General features: G+C 41.2%; 1 pseudogene; it reads left to right on the plus strand.

The window, feature by feature from the left end:
- The first annotated feature begins 9794 nt into the window (after nucleotides 1-9794).
- LOC100673745 (vomeronasal type-1 receptor 4-like) lies at nucleotides 9795-11642 on the plus strand (annotated as a pseudogene).
- The last annotated feature ends 8069 nt before the right edge of the window (nucleotides 11643-19711 follow it).

The following is a 19711-nucleotide window of genomic DNA, read 5'->3' on the forward strand; positions in this document are numbered from 1 at the left end:
CAAGTGAGGCTGAATGAATCTCTGAAACTATTGCCCTGATATAATCTTTAAAACTTAAACCTTAAAAGAAAAACCCCCTGAACTCTTTAAACCAAATAGTAGTTTAGCTTAATTAGTAAAGAATTTCTGCCTTGAGCATTGTGGTCTTTTAAAGAACTATCTATATGGGATCAAGTTGACAAAAACAACTCTAAAGTTTAGCTAGAAAACATAGGGGATGGCTTATGTTAATGGGGGAGGAAAGGTTCAGGAAAGGCAAGTGAGAATGATTGCACAACTCAAATAAATGTAATCAATGTCACTAAACTGTACATGTAGAAATTGTTGAGTTAGTGAATGTTCTGTTGTATATATTCTCAACAACAACAGAAATAAATAAATAACAAAACAGTCTGTTGATGTCTTGCTGAGGAAGGCTGAATGATAACTGACTATGGGAGGGCAGAGGCTTCAGGGTCATATCGCCTGGTTTAGATCCTGGATCTGCTCACACTTGATCCTGGACAGGTATTTCACTTGTCTGTGCCTCAGCTTCTGCCTTTATAACATGCAGATGAAAATGCCATAGATCTCAAAGGATTGTTGTGGACATTCTACTAGCTGGCTGAATGGCACCTGCACATATTAATTGCTAATACTCATGGCTCGTTCACTGCCCAGCAGCTTAGCTTCTGTCCTAAGTCTGACCCTGACGCCATGGGTACCTCCTGAACAAGGGTGTCCAATTCACCTGCAGTCCTGGTGTGTTATAGAACTCAGCTCCATAGTGTTTTCTTGGTTGTAATCTTTACAGAAACAGATTGCCAGGTGTCATGGATTGAATTGTGTTCACCGCAAATTGTGTGTATCAATTTGGCTGGGCTATGATTTTCAGTATTGTGCAGTTGCCCTCTATTTTGTGATTGTAATTTTATGTTAAAAAGGATTAGGGTGGGATTGTAACACCCTTACCCAGGTCACATTCCTGATCCCGTATAAAGGGTGTTTCCCTGGGGTATGGCCTGCACCACCTTTTATCTCTCAAGAGATAAAAACAAAGGGAAGCAATCAGGACCTCATACCACCAAGAAAGAAACACCAGGAGCAGAGCGCATCCTTTAGACCCGGGGTTCCTGAGCAAAGAAGTCCACGGGAAGGTTGATGAGTACCTTCCTCCAGAACAGACAGAGAGAGAAAGCCTTCCCCTGGAGCTGACGCCCTGAATTTGGACTTCTAACCTACTAGACTGTGAGAAAATAAATTTCTCTGTGTTAAAGCCATCCACTTACGGGATTTCTGTCATAGCGGCCCTAAATGGCTAAGACACCAGGCCTTTCTTCCATGGTTCCACTGGGTGTTATTGAACCGCCAACCTTTCAGCTAGTAGCTGAGCACAAATCTTTTTCACCACCCAGGGACCGGTGCCTAGCATAATGCCAGGCATATAGAAGGTGCCTCAGGAATGTTTAAGTAGCCCTGGTGGCACAGTAGTTAAGTGCTCGACTGCTAACTGAAAGGTAGACAATAGAAACCACCAGCCACTCTGCAGGAGAAAGATGTGGTAGTCTGCCTCCATAAAGATGACAGCCTTGGAAACGCCATAAGGCAGTTCTACTCTCTCCTATAGGGTCGCTATGAGTTGGAATCAAGTCCAAGGCAATGGATTTTGTTTTGTATTTTGAACCCAGCCCCCAAAAGTCCGTGGGTGGTGCAAAGATTTAAGCACTCAACTACTAACCAATGTTTTGTCAGTCAACCCACCTAGAGAAGCCTTGGAGGAAAGGCCTGGTAATCTCCTTCTGAAAGGTGCAGCCTTTGAAAACTCTATAGAATACCGTTCTATTCTGCCACCCATGAGACTGCCTGGAGTGGGAATGGACTGGATAGCAACTGACAACCACATATGTACTTGTTTTCTTGTGGACTGCATTCTTCCCTCTTTGAGAGCAGACTGTGAAACTGCCAAGGGGAGACTATGTCTGATGCTGTGCAGGTGGCAGATGAATGGATGCTAGAGTGCACAGCCCCTCCTCCCCCACTGTGCTCACCCACAGCTCTTCCAGCAGGGCCATGGCCTCCCCTCTCTGCCCCACTCCTAGGCCACCCGTCCCACACACAGCCCTGGACTGCAGCAAGCAGGGCACACAAGAACCACTTCAGTACTAGCAGCTCCAGCATCTGCTACTTGGTGTGCACCTCGGGCCACAGCCAGGGGGAGCACAGGGAGCACAGTAAGCCCGGCGCCTCCTGGAGGCTGGGCACTTCAACCAGGTGGAAGCGGTACCAAGGGAAGTCCACTGCCAGGGCCTAAGTGTTAGGCAGTTACTCCTGCTTCCTTGGCTGGTAGTCAGGGCCTGTTGGGGGGACAGGATCTCCATGTGGGCTGGAGTGTTGGACCGTGAGCCCATCCAGGCTGGAACCTAGATGTGGGGGGGACGACATCACATGTGGGGAAAAGGTCGGTGTGGCCATTCTAGAAACAACCGCTACCCCTCGCTGGGGAAGAGAGAGGGTGGTGGTGGTTAAGGGTCAGGGTCTGGAGCCAGACTGAAAACATGTGTCAGTGTGTATTTTATTGATGTTAAAATTCTCAGATGCTCACTCACAGATGCTTAATGTTATGATTTAACATTCAAATCACTGCTATATAGCAGGCTATGGCAATAATAATGAAAACAAAAAAAAGTGAGGTAACTATTAGACTTAGATCAGAAGTGACTTAGGACAGAGTCATTAGAACGGAACACCATTGTAAGTGGGGACTACCTGTGTTGTGTATATATAAACCAAAAACCAAACCCATTGCTGTCAAGTCGATTCCAACTCGTACAGACCCTGTAGCTACTCTCTCTCTCTCTCTCTCTCTATATGTACCTACTGAAGAGGTCATATATACTTATATGGTGTACATACATATATACATAGTGTACCTAGATATATAATCAAACCAAAACCTGTTTTCTTCAAGATGATTATAACACATGGTGATGTACATATACAGTGTATAGAAATACATATAGTGTATAAAACCAAACCAAACCAAAGCCATTGTTCTCAAGTGGATTCTGACTCATAGAGACGCTATAGGACAGAGCAGGAGTGCCTTGTAGGGTTTCCAAGGCTGTAAATCTTTAGGAAAGCTGACTACCACATCCTTCTCCTGAGGAACAGCTGGTGTGTTTGAACTGCTGACATTTTAGTTAGCAGCTGAGAACTTTAGCCACTGTGCCACAGCAGCTCCCTATGTATATATCCCAAGAGAGTGCAAACAGTTTTCCTTCAAATATTAACCTAAGAGTTTTTTTTTTTTTTTTGGTGGTTACAACCTACACAGTGGCATCGCAGAAGAAAGGCCTGGTGGTCTGCTTCTGAAGATATCACAGCCAAGAAAATCCCATGAATTTACCATATGCCACAATCAACTAGACAAGAACAGGTTTGATTTTTTTTTTTGAGGAGATACACATAAGTGTGTGTGTATATATATACATGTATACATATGTTGTTAGGTGCCTTTGAGTCGGTTCCAGCTCATGGCAACCCTACACACAACAGAACGAAACGCTGCCCTGTCCTGAGCCATCCTGGCAATTGTTGCTATGCTTGAGCCCGTTGTTGCAGCCATCTTGATGAGGGTCTTCCTCATTTTCACTGACCTTCCACTTTACCGAGCATGATGTACTTCTCCAGGGACTGATCTCTTCTGAAAACGTGTCCAAAGTACATGACACATAGTCTCAACATCCTTGCTTCTGAAGAGCATTCTGGCTGTACTTCTTCTGAGACTGATTTGTCCATTTTTCTGGCAGTCCATGGTATGTTCAGTATTCTTCAAGAACACCACAATTCAAAGGCATCAACTCTTCGGTCTTCCTTATTTGTCATCCAGCTTTCACATGCATACGAGGTGATTGAAAACACCATGGCTTGGGTCAGGCCCACCTTAGTCCTCAAGGTGACATCTTTGCTTTTCAACACTTCAAAGAGGTCTTTTGTAGGCAGTTTGCCAATGTATTGCATGTTTTGAATTCTAGACTGCTATTTCCTTGGGTGTTGATTGTGGATCCAGGTAAGATGAAATCCTTGACAACCTCAATCTTTTCTCCATTTATCATGATGTTGCATATTGGCTCAGTTGTGAGGATTTTTGTTTTCTTTATGTTGAGGTGTAATCTATACTGAAGGCTGTGGTCTTTGATTTTCTTCAATGAGTGCTTCAAGTTCTCTTCACTTTCAGCAAGCAAGGTTGTGTCATCTGCATAATTCAGGTTGTTAATGAGTCTTCCTCCAATCCTGATGCCCCTTTCTTCTTCATATAGTCCAGTTTCTTGGATTATTTGCTCAGCATACAGATTGAATAGGTATGGTGTAAGGATACAACCCTGATGCACACCTTTCCTGACTTTAAGCCATGCAGCAACCTCTTGTTCTTTTTGAATATTGCCTTTTGATCCATGTACAGATACCTCATAAGCACAAATAAGTGTTCCAGAATTCCCATTCTCTGCAATGTTATCCATAATTTGTTATGGCCCACACAGTCGAACACCTTTGCATGGTCGATAAAACATAGGTAAACATCTTTCTGGTATTTTCTGCTTTCAGTCAGAATCCATCTGTCATCAGCAATGATATCCCTGGTTGCATGTCCTCTTCTAAATCTGGCTTGAATTTCTGGTAGTTTCCTGTTGATATACTGCCGTACCCACTTTTGAATGATCTTCAGCAAAATTTTGCTTGCACGTGAAATTAATGATATTGCTTGATAATTTTTGCATTCGGTTGGATCACCTTTCTTGGCAATAGTATAAATATGGATCTCTCCCAGTCATTTGGCCGGTTAGCTGTCTTCCAAATTTATTGGCATAGAGAAGTGAGCACTTCCAGTGCTGCATATATTTGTTGAAACATCTCAATCAGTATTCCATCAATTCCCGGAGCCTTGCTTTTTGCCAATGCCTTCAGTGCAGCTTGGACTTCTTCCTTCTCTACCATCGGTTCCTGGTCATATGCTGTGTCCTGAAGTGGTTCAACGTCAACCAATTCTCTTTGGTATAGTGACTCTGTGTATTACTTTCATCTTCTTTTGATGTTTCCTGCGTCATTTAATATTTTTCTGGTAGAATCCTTCAGTAATGCAACTCTAGGCTTAAATTTTTTCTTCAGATCTTTCAGCCTGACGAATGCTGAGCATGTTTTTCCCTTTTGGTTTTCCATCTCCAGGTCTTTGCACATGTCATAATACTTTACTTTGTCTTCTTGAGTTGTCCTTTGAAATCTTTTGTTCAGCTCTTTTACTTCTTTTGCTTTAGCTACTCGACTTTCAAGCTTCATAGTCACTTCTGTCATCCACTTAGGTCTTTTCTTTCTCTATTGTCTACTTAATGACCTGTTGCTTTCTTCATGTATGATGTACTTGATGTCGTTTCTTAACTCATCTGGTCTTTGGTCACTAGTGTTCAATGCATCAAATCTATTCTTGAGATGGTCTCTAAATTCAGGTGGGATATTCTCAGGGTTGTACTTTAGCTCTTGTGGACTTGTTCTAATTTTCTTCAGTTTCAACTTGAACTTGCATATGAGTAATTGATGGTCTGATCTGCAGTCAGCCCCTGGCCTTATTCTGACTGATGATATTGAGCTTTTCCATCATCTCTTTCTACAGATGTAGTCGATTTGAGTCCTGTGTATTCCATCTGGCCAGGTCCATGTGTATAGTCACTGTTCATGTTGGCGAAAAAAGGCATTTGCAGTGAAGAAGTTGTTGGTCTTGGAAAACTCCATCATGAGATCTCTGGCATCCTTTCTATCACCAAGGCCATAGTTTCCAACTACTGAGCCTTCTTCTTTGTTTCCAACTTTCACATTCCAATCGCCAGTAGTTATCAGTGCATCCTGATTGCATGTTCGATCAACTTCAGACTGCAAAAGTTGGTAAAAACGTTCAATTTCTTCATCTTTAGCCTTAGTGGTTGGTGTGCAAATTTGAGTAATAGTCATATTAACTGGTCTTCCTTGTAGGTGTATGGATATTTTCCTATATGGACAGTGTTGTACTTCAGGATAGATCTCGAAATGTTGTTTTTGATGATGAATGCAATGCCATTCCTCTTCAAGTTGTCCTTCTTGACATAGTAGACCATATGACTGTCCAATTCAGAATGGCCGATGCCAGTCCATTTCAGCTCATTAATGCCTTGGATATTGATGTTTAAGCATTCCTTTTCATTTTTTACTATTTCCAATTTTCCTAGAGTCATATTTTGTACATTCCACATTCTGATTATTAATGGATATTTGCAGCTGTTTCTTCTCATTTTGAGTCATGCCACATCAGCAAATGAAGGTCCGGAAGGCTTCACTCCATCTGCATCATTAAGGTTGACTCTACTTTGAGGAGGCAGCTCTTCCCCAGTCATCTTTTGAGTGCCTTTCAATCAGAGGGGCTCATCTTCCAGCACTATATCAGACAATGTTCTGCTGCTGTTCATAAGGTTTACACTGGTCAATTCTTTTCAGAAATAGACTGTGGGGCCCTTCTTCCTAGCCTGTCTTAGTCTGGAAGTCCACCTGAAACTCTGTCCACCTGGTTGACCCTGCTGATATTTGAATACTGGTGGCATAGCTTCCAGCATCACAGCAACACACAAACCCCCACAGTATGATAAATTCACAGATGAGTGGGTGATATAATGTATATATATATATGTGTGTGTGTGTGTGTGTGTCTATATATATATGCAGGTGAGGCATAAACTTGGAGAACAAATTTACCAGTATAAAAATGGGAAAGAATATGTAATGTTGTAGCAGGGAGGGGACTTGGGAGACAGCAGAGAGTGACTGGTTGAGGAGGACACTGCTTGCATGGTGGAAGGGGAAAGAGCTGACAGCTCTCATGGGCAGAGCCTAGGAGGGGCTTTGGGAGAAGAACCATTACTGTAAGGGTTTGTTATTTTCTGTGGGTGTTCCACCATCTCTCCTCTGTGTCATCTTATGATGTCTGTCACAAAGGCCACATGGTTCACTAAGGGTTTTTTATTTCTTAAACTGGAGTCTTTGGGAGATAAGAAAGGGAAGACTAAGCTCTGTTATTGGGTTGGTATCAGACATAGGTAGATTTTGCAGGGAAGTAAAATTTTAATAAAATGGAGTCCTGAGAGTGTCAATTCCTGGGAATTAGAAGAAAATCCTGGGAAAACTTCAAACTTCCAAGGACTTGGAAATCATGAGGGTCAGAACCGAGGTTTCTAAGCAGGTGAAGATAGACACAGCTGATACCTGAGTTTTGTGTGAAATAACACACCTTGAAAAACTAGTTATTCCAAAGTAGGTTTAAGATGGGATGAGTGGATGGCATGATCTTCTTCCTTTACTTGTACCTCTTTAAGATTCCTTAGGTATTTTGTCCGATTCCATTTTTCTCTTCATAACTTAAATGACGGTGCAGCTCATGGGCTGAAGATGAGAAAAGATTTGGGCAGGGGAACTTCTCAAGGGAGCAGAGAATCCAGAGAGACTCATGTTCCCCACATGTCAGACTTCAGCATTTCCTGCTCCCTTCATGGGAGGCCATGTCTGTCTCCAGGATCCTGGACAGAAAGAGCCTCTCACAAACACTTCCATGGCCTCTTTGGAGATATTTACTAGAAACTTGTAATTGGTTTTGGTAATTAGCAACTGGGGAAATATTTTATAGAGAGGTTGTCAGCTCTCCAAGCCTGCACGGCCAATGCCACTGGAGGTGAAATGGTAATTTCAGTTCTACGAGGAGGAGAGGACACAGAATCAAATACCAGGACCTCAGCATCAGGCTGCCTCCCTCAGACATTTGCCCTGGATGTCATGACTGTCACACTGAGTCCACTGTCCTGGCAGTGGGAAGCAGTTGGGTATTTTCTATTTCAGTCTGAGAGGCAGAATCTGTAAGAGAAGGTTTATCAGGGTGTGGGTAAGCAATCGTATTGGAATAAGGAAATCTTCTGATTTCAAAACTGACCCAGTGTCATAGAGAAAGTAGTACTGAGTTCTGGCCTTGAGCTGAATGAGAACAGAGAGATGAGGCCATGGACCCTACTCCAGTCTCTGATGGCTCCTATTGTCTTTTAGCATCATCCTCAAGAATCATGATTTTTAGTGTTTAATCCTAGTGACCATGAAACCTGATTCTGAAGGTGTTTAAAGGCTGTGGTTCTGAACCAAGCTGCTGTTGAACCTACTGCACAGGAACCATAAGCATTTTCAGGATTACTAGAGGTGTGTCAGTAACACCTCCAAACTTGTAATACAGACCAGGATGTATCTACATGAATCATCAAATCCTGTGCAGAAATCGTTGCTGCTGGAATAGAAATGTTTTCTCTAAATTTGGCGTATGATGCATTAATGGGGACAGTAATTGTGTCTCTCCTGGAAATATCCATGATCTGTCAATTATGGGGAGAGTATTTTCCCTCTAGAAGTTAGGGAAGCAGCATTTTAGAAAAAGGTAATTTTGTAATAATGGGTTTCACACAGCAGCTATCAAGTTCAAATGTATCTTGTTTTTTTTTTCTATAGTTGAAAGGTGTTCTAATCTCAAACAAAATAGTCAACCATTTCAATTTATAAAATGCACAAGATACCTTGCCTTAAAGATTTCATTTTCCGCATGTGTCTTATATGTCAATATCTTTCACATATCTCACCTTCCTGATAATACTTTTACTTTACTTATGTATTCACTAACTGATGAGTACACGAGATGAAAGTACCAATATTTTAGTTTCTACTCTCCATATTTTATCACTTATTGGTGTTTCATGTCCCATAGTTTTGGGCATGATGTTGGATTGCTCATTAGCCCTGTGATAGGTGCCTTTATAATTTGTTCCTGGCATAAAAGCTTGTGTGTCATTATGGTACCATTTTTATGGTAAGTCAATCTTGAATTCTTTAAACCCAACTTGTTCATGAGGCAGGTTCCTTTGTTATTCTACTGTAATCAGTGAATTTATATTTTATTAAATTTTTAAAATTTTATTCATAATTGATCTTGGCTTATGGAATATATTATTAAACATCAGTGTAAACTTGTTACAGCCAATATTATAAAACAAAATATCACCGATGTAAGTCAAAATGACAAAATGTCAACACAAAACTAAACAGGGAACTGAATTATTGGAAGAACACATTAACTAGCTTGGTGCTATAAGATGAAACACTTATATATGGCCTTTCTCGCCATGGTCTTGTAGCTCCTACAATGATTGTGTGGTACTATGCAAATAAGGTACCTGTGGCCCACCAAGGGGATTGGACAGCCTGCTGTTAATGCAAATAGGGTGCTCGGAACACTTGTAGGGGATTGGTCAATTTTGCCAAGCTGCTAGGCTTAAAGGGAGCCAATTCCAGGGGCTCTGGGAGACCTCACTAGCACTGAAGAAGAAGAGGCAGGAGAAGAGTGTATCTTTTGGACCCAGGGTCCCTGTGCTGAGAAACTCCTAAATTCAGGAGACAGAGCTGTGATACTGGATACAGTGAGAGGCAACGGCAAACGTGGCAAAATTCAGTGGCAGAAAAACGGCAGCAACAGAAGGAGGAGACCAATAGGAGATGGCTGTCTGGACTTCCTGGCCCACTAAGCAAGTTAGCTAAAGTTGGCATGTGGACCCACAGAGAGAAAGAGCTGAAAGTCTTCAGGTAGAAGTCTTGCTGGCAGAGTGAGGTGCCTCTGGGTACTTATCAGCAGAGCTAAAATGTCTTTGTAACACTTGCCCAAGCTGGGCAGAGGCCAGGCCTAGGGATGAAGGCCGAGGACTGAGTGCCAAGAGGAGCCTGTCCTGAGGTGGCTGCATGGAGCCCTGAATGCCTGAGTGGAGTTGAGAGAAATGTCCTGCACTGGAGAAGGGAAGAATGCTTACATGCTTCCTGATCCTGATCTCAAGTTGTAGACTGTTACTTCCACAACAAACCCCATATCTGTGAGTATGGTCTGTGAGCTCTGTGTGGCCATTACAACAAACTATACAACACAGCAGAGAAATAGAGAGTGCTGTGGGAGGGATGGCTGGTGTCAGAGTTAGTAAAAAATTTGGAGAGAGAGGTATGTCTGACCTACACATCATAGTAATCAGCTTCAGGTTGGTGCTGATGGTGATTCTTCTCCCTCATGAAGTTAGAGAAAGTCAGACACCTCCATTGCCACAACATTTTTCGCGCTTGATTAGTGGAGCATTGTGATCAGATGCTCTGTATTTGCAACCAGCTCAGCCAGATTCAAGTTCCCAGTCTTTCCTGAACCAGCATGTAAATTCAGACAAGCAGCTTAACCTCTCTGCACCTAAGTTCTCCTTTTCTTTGTAATAAAAATAATAGTAGTGCCTGTCTCATAGATTGGCGAAAAATAAAGAAGTTACCACATGTAGGATCTTCATAGCTTACAATTCAAGTGCTTTTTAAAGGTTATTCATTCAACTATTGGAAACTTCTTAATGAAAGAAAAACTTTAAGTCAATGTTTCTAAGTCAAAATTAATTGTAGGTGGAATATAGTAGATTTCAGTTGACATGACACATGTGGCCCATGTTTCATATTTCCACACAGGACCCTCTGGCTCTGAAGACAAATACAAGTCACTGGGAAATGATGAAATGGAGTCCAGGGATTTGACAATAGCAATGATCCTCTTATTACAGACTACAGTTGGTATCCTGGGGAATTTCTCTCTTCTTTGCCATTATAACCCATTTTAACTTCCTCTACTTAGCCAGGTGCAGGTTAAGGTCCACAGACTTGATTCTCAGGCACCTGACTGAAGCAAACCCCGTAGTCATTCTGTCTAGAGGAATTCCAGGGACCATGGCAGCTTTTGGGTGGAAAGATTTCCTTGGTGATTTAGGATGCAAATTTCTTTTCTATGTTCACAGAGTGGGCAGGGGTGTGTACACTGGCAGCACCTGTCTCTTGAGCATCTTTCAGGCCACCACCATCAGCCCCAGAAACTCCAGGGGGACAGAGTCTAAGGTGAAAGCTCCCAAGTACATGGGCTTCTCCATTTTCCTGTGCTGGATCCTGCACATGCTGGTGAATATCATTATTCCTATATATGTGACTAGCAATTGTAGCAATGAAACCATCACTAACAAAAAGACGATGGTTACTGTTCTTCAGACAATAATGTCAAAACAACATCCTCACTTTTTGCAACATTGTTATCATTCCCTGATATTTTGTCTTTGGGACTCATGCTGTGGGCCAGCAGCTCCATGGTTTTCATCCTGTATAGACACAAGCAGCGGGCCCAAAACATTCGTGAGAACGTCTCCCTCAGATCCTCTCCTGAGACCAGAGCCACCCAAACCATCATTGTCTTAGTGAGCACTTTTGTATCCTTTTACACACTCTCCTGCATCTTTCAAGTTTTTATGGGTGTTTTTAATCAGTCCAGTTGGAGGATGGAGAACGCAGGTGCACTGACTTCTGCGTGTTTCCCAACTGTCAGCCCCTTGGTTCTCATGAGCCATGACTCCAGTATCTATAGGTTCTGCTTTGCCTGGATAATAAATAAATAAATATTTTTTATTTATTATTATTATTTTTTTATAAGGAAGACGAAATCCTCTCGTCTTATCAGAAATTCCTAATTGTGTGTTTTTGCACAAGGTTCAGTTGTTTTTTTATTCATCACACAAAAATCCAAGCACATATAAAACAATCATATTACAAGAGCCCTGGTGCACACACGCATGCACACATTGATATATACGTAAATACGTGTGTATGTGGGTATGTGTGCATATTGGCCAGATTATGTTTCTAATTCATTCAGTAATAATACCAGAAATTTGCCATGTAAGAAATGTAAAAATGACACTAATTACAACAATGGTAAACTGCTTTAACTTGATTTTATCTGACTTTTATATTGCTGTGCCAACTTATCAGTTGGTCAAAATTACACAGGATGATTTTTCATTTTTCTACTTTTATCTTTCCGTTTTATCTGTATTGTATTCCTTGAAAAATATATCCAGCTGAATGTGTTGTTGCTGTTAGGGGCCATTGAGTTGGTTCTGACTTATAGCGACTCAATGCACAACAGAACAAAATGCTGCCAATTCCTGCACCATCCTCACAATCCTTGTTGTGTTTCAGCCCATTGTTCTAGTCACTGTGTCAATCCATCTTGTTGAGGGTCTTCCTCTTTTTTGCTGACCCTCTATTTCTCCAAGCATGATGTCCTTCTCCAGGGACTGGTCCTTCCTGATAACATGTCCAAAGTACGTAAACCAAAGTCTCACCAACCTTGCTTCTAAGGAGGATTTTGGCTGTACTCTTCAATATTGTAAAACAACATTTGACTTTGGTGGAATCAATTAGTATTTTTGTTAAATATTATAATGGATATATTTTAGGGTTGGATTTATGAATTTATTTTTGCAGGTTGAGCGTTAATTTTCTCTTAGCTTTTTTTAAAAAAAAATTTTAACATTTTATTTTGAGATGATTTCAGATTAACATGCAGTTTTTCTCGTTTTCTCTCTCTTTTTTAAAATTTCATTGTTTTAGGTGAAAGTTTACGGCACAATTTAGTTTTTCTTTCAACAAATTTATACACAAATGGTTTTGTGACATTTGTTACAATCCCCACAATGTGTCAGCACTCTCCCCCTTGCCTTTTTCACCCTGGGTTCTCACTGTCCATTCATTCAGTCTTCTGTCCCTTCCTGCCTTCTTGTATTTGCTTTTGGGCAGGTGTTGCCCATTTGGTAACAATGCTTGATTGGGCTAAGAATCATATTCCTCATGTGTGTTATTGTTTGTTTCATAAGCCTGTCTAATCTTTGGCTGAAAGGTGTACTTCAGGAGTTAAGTCATGTCTGAGTTGGTGAAGTGTCCTAGGACCACAATTTCGGCGTTCCCTCCAGTCACCACCAGACCAGTCAGTCTGGTCTTTTTTTGTGAATTTGAATTTTGCTCTACATTTTTCTCCTGCTCTGCCTCTGACCCTCTGTTGTGATCTCTGTCAGAGCAGTCAGTGGTGGTAGCCGGGCACCATCTAGTTCTTCTAGGTTCAGGCTAGTAGAGCCTGTGGTTCATATGGTCTGTTAGTCTTTGGACTGATACTTTGTTGTGTCTTTGGTTTCCTTCCTTCTTCTTTGTTCTGAATGTGCTGAGACCAATAGGTGCATCTTAGTTGGCCACTCAAAAGCTTTTAGGACCCCAGACACTACTCACAAAAGTAGGAAGTAGAACATTTTCTTTATGAACTATGTTATGCCAATTGACATAGATATCACCCGAGACCACGGTCCCCAGCCCTTAGCCCCAGTAACTCAGTCCCTAAGGTTTTTGGATATGTCTAGGAAGCTTCTATGACTTTGCCTTGGTCAAATTGTGCTAACTTTCCCCATATTGTGTGTTGTCTTTCCCTTCAACAAAGTTGACACTTCATTACTATGTAGTTGGTGATTTCTGCTTCCCACCCCTCCGATTCCTAGCAACCATCAAAGTTTTTTTTCTGTGTGTAAAACTTTTTTTTGGTTTTCATAATAGTGTTCCCAGTATTTGTCCTTTTGTGATTGACTAATTTCACTCAGCATAATGCCCTCCAGATTAATACATGTCGTAAGATGTTTTGTGCATCCATCGTTGTTTTTATCATTTCATTATGCATATGTAACATAATTTGTTTATCCATTCATCTGTTGACGGGCTCTTAGGTTGCTTCTTCTCTTAGACTTTAACCTATAAATTACAGCATACTTTTAGAAACTGATCACAGTGTCAAGGTATTTAATACCTTTAAATTCCACCTTGAAAATATATTATGACACTAATCTATTCACCTTCTCTCAACCTAAAACTAAATTCTGGTATGTATTTAAAGTATTCAAATATGTATTTAATGTTAAAAATGCATTAATGAAACAATTAAAGATACATTACGTTTGTCTCCTTTACCCCATCTCTGTTAATACTCTCAAGGGTAACCACTACTCTGATATTTAACTGCATAGATCATTTTCTATTCTTATGTATTTCATATAAATGAAATTATACAGCATGAACTCTTTATTTTTTTAAGTTCCATATACTGTTTTGACTTTATCTGTATTTTAAAATATTTTTTCCTTTTTCTTTTAATTGTGGTGAACAATGAGTAGCAAAACATGAGCCATTTCAACCATCTTTACATGTACAATTAAGTGATATTAAATGGGTTCATCATGTTCTTCAGCCATCAGCATGAATCATTCCCCATTTTTTCCACCTCCCCAACAGAAACTCAGTGTCCCCTAAGTTTTCCATCTTTCTTTCCCCCTCGCTTCCACTCAGCCCTGCTAGACACTAATATACTTGGGTCTGTAAAGTCTTAACTATTCTAGGTAGTTCCTATAATTGGGATCATACAATATTTGCCCATTTGTGATTTTTTTTTTATTAATACTTTATTTTGATAATGATAACTTTTTGCTGAAGGTCTATTGTCAGCAAAAATTGTGTTCCTTTTGCATACTGTGGGGAAGTAGAATTCAAGTGGGTGGTGCAAATGGTTTGAGCTTGACTGCTTACCTAAAGGTTGGTAGTTCGAACTGACCAAGTGGTGCCATGGAAGATAGCCCTGTCTATCTGTTTCTGTAAAATTACTTCCAAGAAAAGGTGGAAGAGGTGGGGGTAGAAAGTTGAGAAAAACCAAACATGCTTACATTTACCCAAAAGCAATAAGATTTTAGCAGAAATATTTCCGGGGTGTGAGTAGGGATGAGGCATGATACACGTTGTCTTCAAGTCTATTCCAACTCACAGTGACCCTATACGACAGAGTAGAACTGCCACATAGGGTTTAGAAGGCTGTAATCTTTACAGAAGCAGACTGACACATCTTTCTCCTGCCGAACAGCTGGTGGTTTCAATGGTTTACCTTAAGGTTAGCAGTCTAGCACTTAACCGCTGTGTCACCAGGGCTCCTTAAACATTTCCTAGGCACTTTCTATATGCCTGGCATTGTGCTAGGCACTGATCCCTGGTTGGTGAAAATGATTTGTGTTCGGCTACAACCTGAAGGGTTAGTGGTTCAAACACACCCACTGGCACCATGGAAGAAAGGCCTGGAAATCTGCTTCCATGAAGATTGCAACCAAGAAAACACTATGGAGCTCAGTTTTACAACACATGTGATCACCATGAGTTGATTCAATTAAAACAGGTTTATTTTTGGTTTGGTGTTAGTAACTGGACTGATAAAGATAAAACACTTAAGAGTTAATACACATCCTTAGCTATGAGACCAGAAGACCTAGGTGGTGCCCAGCTACCGTTACTAAGCATTTTGATGAAGTAATGAGCACCTGAACCCTGAACTTAAGGGGAAAATGTGGAACAGAAGTTTAAATTCATAAAGAATGTGGATTTATTAGACCTATTGAGACCAGAGGAACCCCCAAATCTATTGCTCTGAGAAAATTTTCAAACCATGAACCAAAAATATCCCCTGAAGTCATCTTTAAACTAAACAACAGTTCAGCTAAGTTAGTAAAGGTGTTCACCATAAGCACTGCATTCTTTTAAGGAATTAACTGTATGAGATCAAATTGTCAACAGGAACCCTAAAGCATAGGTGAGAAGTTTAGGGGATAGTGAGTCTAAGTCAATGGTGGTAAAACAGTATGTGTAGAGATGGCAAGAAAGATGACACAATGTGAAGAATGTAACCAATGTCGTTTAACTGTATGTGTGGAAACTGATGAATGGATGTATGTTATGCTGTGTATATTTTCAATAAAATTAAAAAATAGAGATACAAGACACATAAGAGTTGTTGCCCAGTGAATTCATGCTAAGTTGGGGAGGAACAACTAGGGAAAGGTGGGTGAGAATGATTGTACAACTCCGAGAATGTAATCAATGTCACTGAATTCTGCATACAGAATTTGTTGAATTGGTGTATATACTGCTGTGTGTATTCTCAACCACAAAAACAAAAATAAAATGAATTATATTAAACAAAAAGAGTTGCTTCCCTAATGAGTCAGCCTTCCATATAGACACCAAATCCGTCTCTACTCTGCAAACAGTGGCATCTCATCAACCTTCTCATCAGTCTGTCCAATCCACCCAAACCCCTCACTCTAATAGAGAGCTTTGAAGAGGTCACCAGCGATATTTCAAAGACGATCCCAATGTTGGGGAGCAAGAGAGGGTGAGAGGCCTCCAATCCCTTGATCACCACCCATGGCTACCCCATCATCCTGCTCTTTACTTTACCCATGTTAGCAGAGATAAAAACTCCTGTGGTAGTCATGGTCATAAACGCCAGTGATGGCATACCAGAATTTGTGGTGCAGCTCCTTCATGGTGATACAACTGCTATACAGGACTGCCCGGTTCAGAAACAGCAACACACAAGGAAAACTTCCCTCTAAGACCAAAGATAGAAAACATTATTTCAGTGGCTGTTGGAAGTAAATATGAATCAAAGGCTACATTCTCAGTGAGAAGCTGGCTGTCTAAAATAATGTTATTTGAGGGTCCAATTTCCCTCTATAATGGCCCCCTTTCGCAGGGCAGTCTAAGTTCTGCTTGAACTTCCCGAAAGATGAAACACTAGTACCTACAAAGAAAGCCCCTTCCTCCTGAAAATCACTCAGCATGTTGGAAGGGTCTTCTGTAGTATCATTTTGTGCCTTTCTCATAAAAAAAAAAAAAAAAAAAAACTTGTTGCCATTGAGTTGACTCTGACTCATGGTGACTTAATGTGTGTCAGCGTAGGACTGTGCTCAACAGGATCTTCAATGGCTGTTATCTTAATGGAGGAGCCCTGGTGGCACAGTGGTTACAAGCATTGGGCTGCTAATCAAAAGTTTGGTGGTTTGAACCCACTAGCCACCCTGTGGACTCTGTGGGAGAAAGATTGGCAGTCCACTCTCATAATGATTACAGCCTTGGAAACCCTATCAGGCATTTCAATTCTGTCCCATAGGGTCTCTGTGAGATGGAATGGGCTCTAGGAAAATAGATTTTTTGGGTAATGTTTATGGGAGCAAATTGTCAGGTCTTCTGCAGTGCTGCTGGGTTGGCTTCAACCACCAACCTTTCTATTAGTAGCGGAGCACAGACAATGTGTACTACCCAGGACCTTTTCCATCAACACACTCCCCTTACATAGTTTCCCTTTTCCTCCCCAGATTTCCCTGTTGGCTTGCTTTCATCCAGCCTTTCAACAATGACCCTTTGATTCATTTTTAACCCTTCTCCCAAATTCTGCCCTTCTCCTCCCTACCTCCACACATAACTCCAGCAAGTTCTTTCAATGGTACTCTTGGGCACAGATGCCCTGAAAAGAAGGAGATGCTTCTGCGTGACAGACAACAATATGCTCACTGCCTATCCACATCGTAGTCCTAGGGCAGGGAACAGCACGGGCATTGGAGCGCATGCCCTCTGCTGATGTACATGTTGTGTATCTGCCCCTGAATAAGAAGAGAAAGACAACACTTGGGTCCATAGTACAGCTCACTCAGAACTAGGGAGACAGAAAAAGGGTGGCAATTGTTGATTTTCTTTTTATGAATTTGGTCATTTGTTCATTAGTTGATATACTAATCAGTAGTTTGTGAGTTCATTCATTTGTTCATTCCTTTCTTTCATCATCAGTTACACGGACAACCACTGTTATCTGTTTTGTTGCTGTTGTGTGTTGTCAAGTCCATTCCAACTCATAGCGACCCCCTGTGTTGCAGAGTAGAACTATTCCATAGAGTTTTCTAGGCCGTGATCTTTATGGAGAAGCCCTGATGGCACAGTGGTTAAGCATTCGGCTGCTAACCAAAAAGTGGACATTTCGAATCCACCAGCCATTCCATGGAAGAAAGAGTGGCAGCCTGTTTCCATACAGATTTCAAGCTTGGGGCAGCTCTACTCTGTCTTATAGAGTTGCTAGGAGTTGGAATCAACTCAGTGGCACACAACAATAGCATACCCGTGGGCGTGACCCCATTCTGAATAGAGTTTTCTTTCTTATGTTAATGAAGCCATGTCAGTGTAGCTTAGAACGCTCCTTAGAAGCAAGGATGGCAAGACTATGTCTCACATACTTTGGACATCTTATCAGGGGGAATCTGTCCCTGGAGAAGGACATCATGTTTGGTAAAGTAGAAGGTCAGGGAAAAAGAGGAAGACCCTCAACAAAATATATTGACATAGTGGCTGCAACAATGGGCTCAATCGTAGTGACAGTTGTGAGGATGGCAGTGTTTCCTTCTGTTGTGCATAGGGTCACTTTGAGTCAGAACTGATTTGATGGCACTTAACAACAACAATGAAAGTATAGGGTGTATCTTAAACCTACTCTCTTTTGAGTTATAAAAAGTGCAGATTAGGCACAGAGAAATGAGTGCAAACAGAGGGGAAGATACATGCCACATGGAGATCACCAAGGAATCAAGGAAAGCCAGAGTTACAGGAACTGAAATAGAACTTCTCCCCAAAAAGCAGAGAGTCTTCCCCAGAAATGTCACACTGAATTTGGACTTCTAGCCTCCTTACACATGAGAAAATATATTTCTGTTCTTTAAAATCACCCACTTGTGGTATTTCTGTATTAGAACCACTAGCAAGCTAAGACAATAACAAACCAACAAACCAACTTGTAGTTACCTTATTGGATGGAGAAGAACTTCCCCTAGGGATACCTAGGCTATAATTTTTAAGAGAGCAGATCATCAGATCTTTCTTCCACATAATGGCTGATAGGTTTAAACCATCGACCTTAGGGTTAGTAGTTGAGCATCAGGACTTTATTTCTCTTTATGGAGAGTATTATTTCATGGTGTGTATGTATCAGATTTTGTTTACCCATTCATCCGTTGATGGACTTTTAGGTTGTTTTTGCCCCTCTGTTTTTAACTCATTACTTGCATCTGAACAATAACTCCAAGGCTTGTTTTCATCATGATCATGACTTGCGGTGGTCCCACATCAGGGGCTCCCTTTCTGCTCCTCACCCTCCAGACAGTGCTAGGGCTGGGTTTTCTTGTGAAGGAAAGGGAAGACACAGTCTTCTCCATTACTGTTGCCCCCATAGGCTGAGAAAGAAGCATAGAGTGAGGATTGACATTTGGAGACAAAAAACTTGGGTAAGGGGCATGAGCTTTGGGACTTATTCATTCATCTTTTAAATAGTTATTGAGGTGAGTCCCTGTGTGGTGCAAATAGTATATGTGCTTGGCTACTAACCAAAAGATTGGGGTGCCTCAAAAGAAAGATCTAGCAATAGGTGTCTCAAAAGAAAAATCTAGTAATCTACTTCTGAAAAATCAGTCATCGCAAACCCTTTGAAGGGCAGCTTTTCTCCAACACACATGGAGTCACCATGAGTTGGAGTTGACTCCACAGTAACAGATACAATTTTTTTATTTAAGTGCCTGTTACAAGTAAGATCCTTAACCTCATGGGACTCGAAATTTACATTGTCTTTAACATTATGTTAAAAAATAAATTGTCCTAGGAAAAGATAGTGAGTATTATGGATTGAATTGGGTCCCCCAAGAAGGTGTGTTGACATTCTAACCCTGGTAACTATGAGTGTGACTTTGTTTGAAAATGAGTTCCTTGTTTAAGATATTGTCAGTTAAGCTAAAGAGATCTTACTGGAGTAAGTTGAACCCTAATCTAATCTGAGTGCTGTCCTTAGAAAAGAGGAGAACAGACATGCACAGAGACACACGGAGGAGGACAGCCACTTGAG

Source organism: Loxodonta africana, chromosome 11 (genome assembly GCF_030014295.1).
Source record: "Loxodonta africana isolate mLoxAfr1 chromosome 11, mLoxAfr1.hap2, whole genome shotgun sequence".
NCBI classification, from domain to species: Eukaryota; Metazoa; Chordata; class Mammalia; order Proboscidea; family Elephantidae; genus Loxodonta; species Loxodonta africana.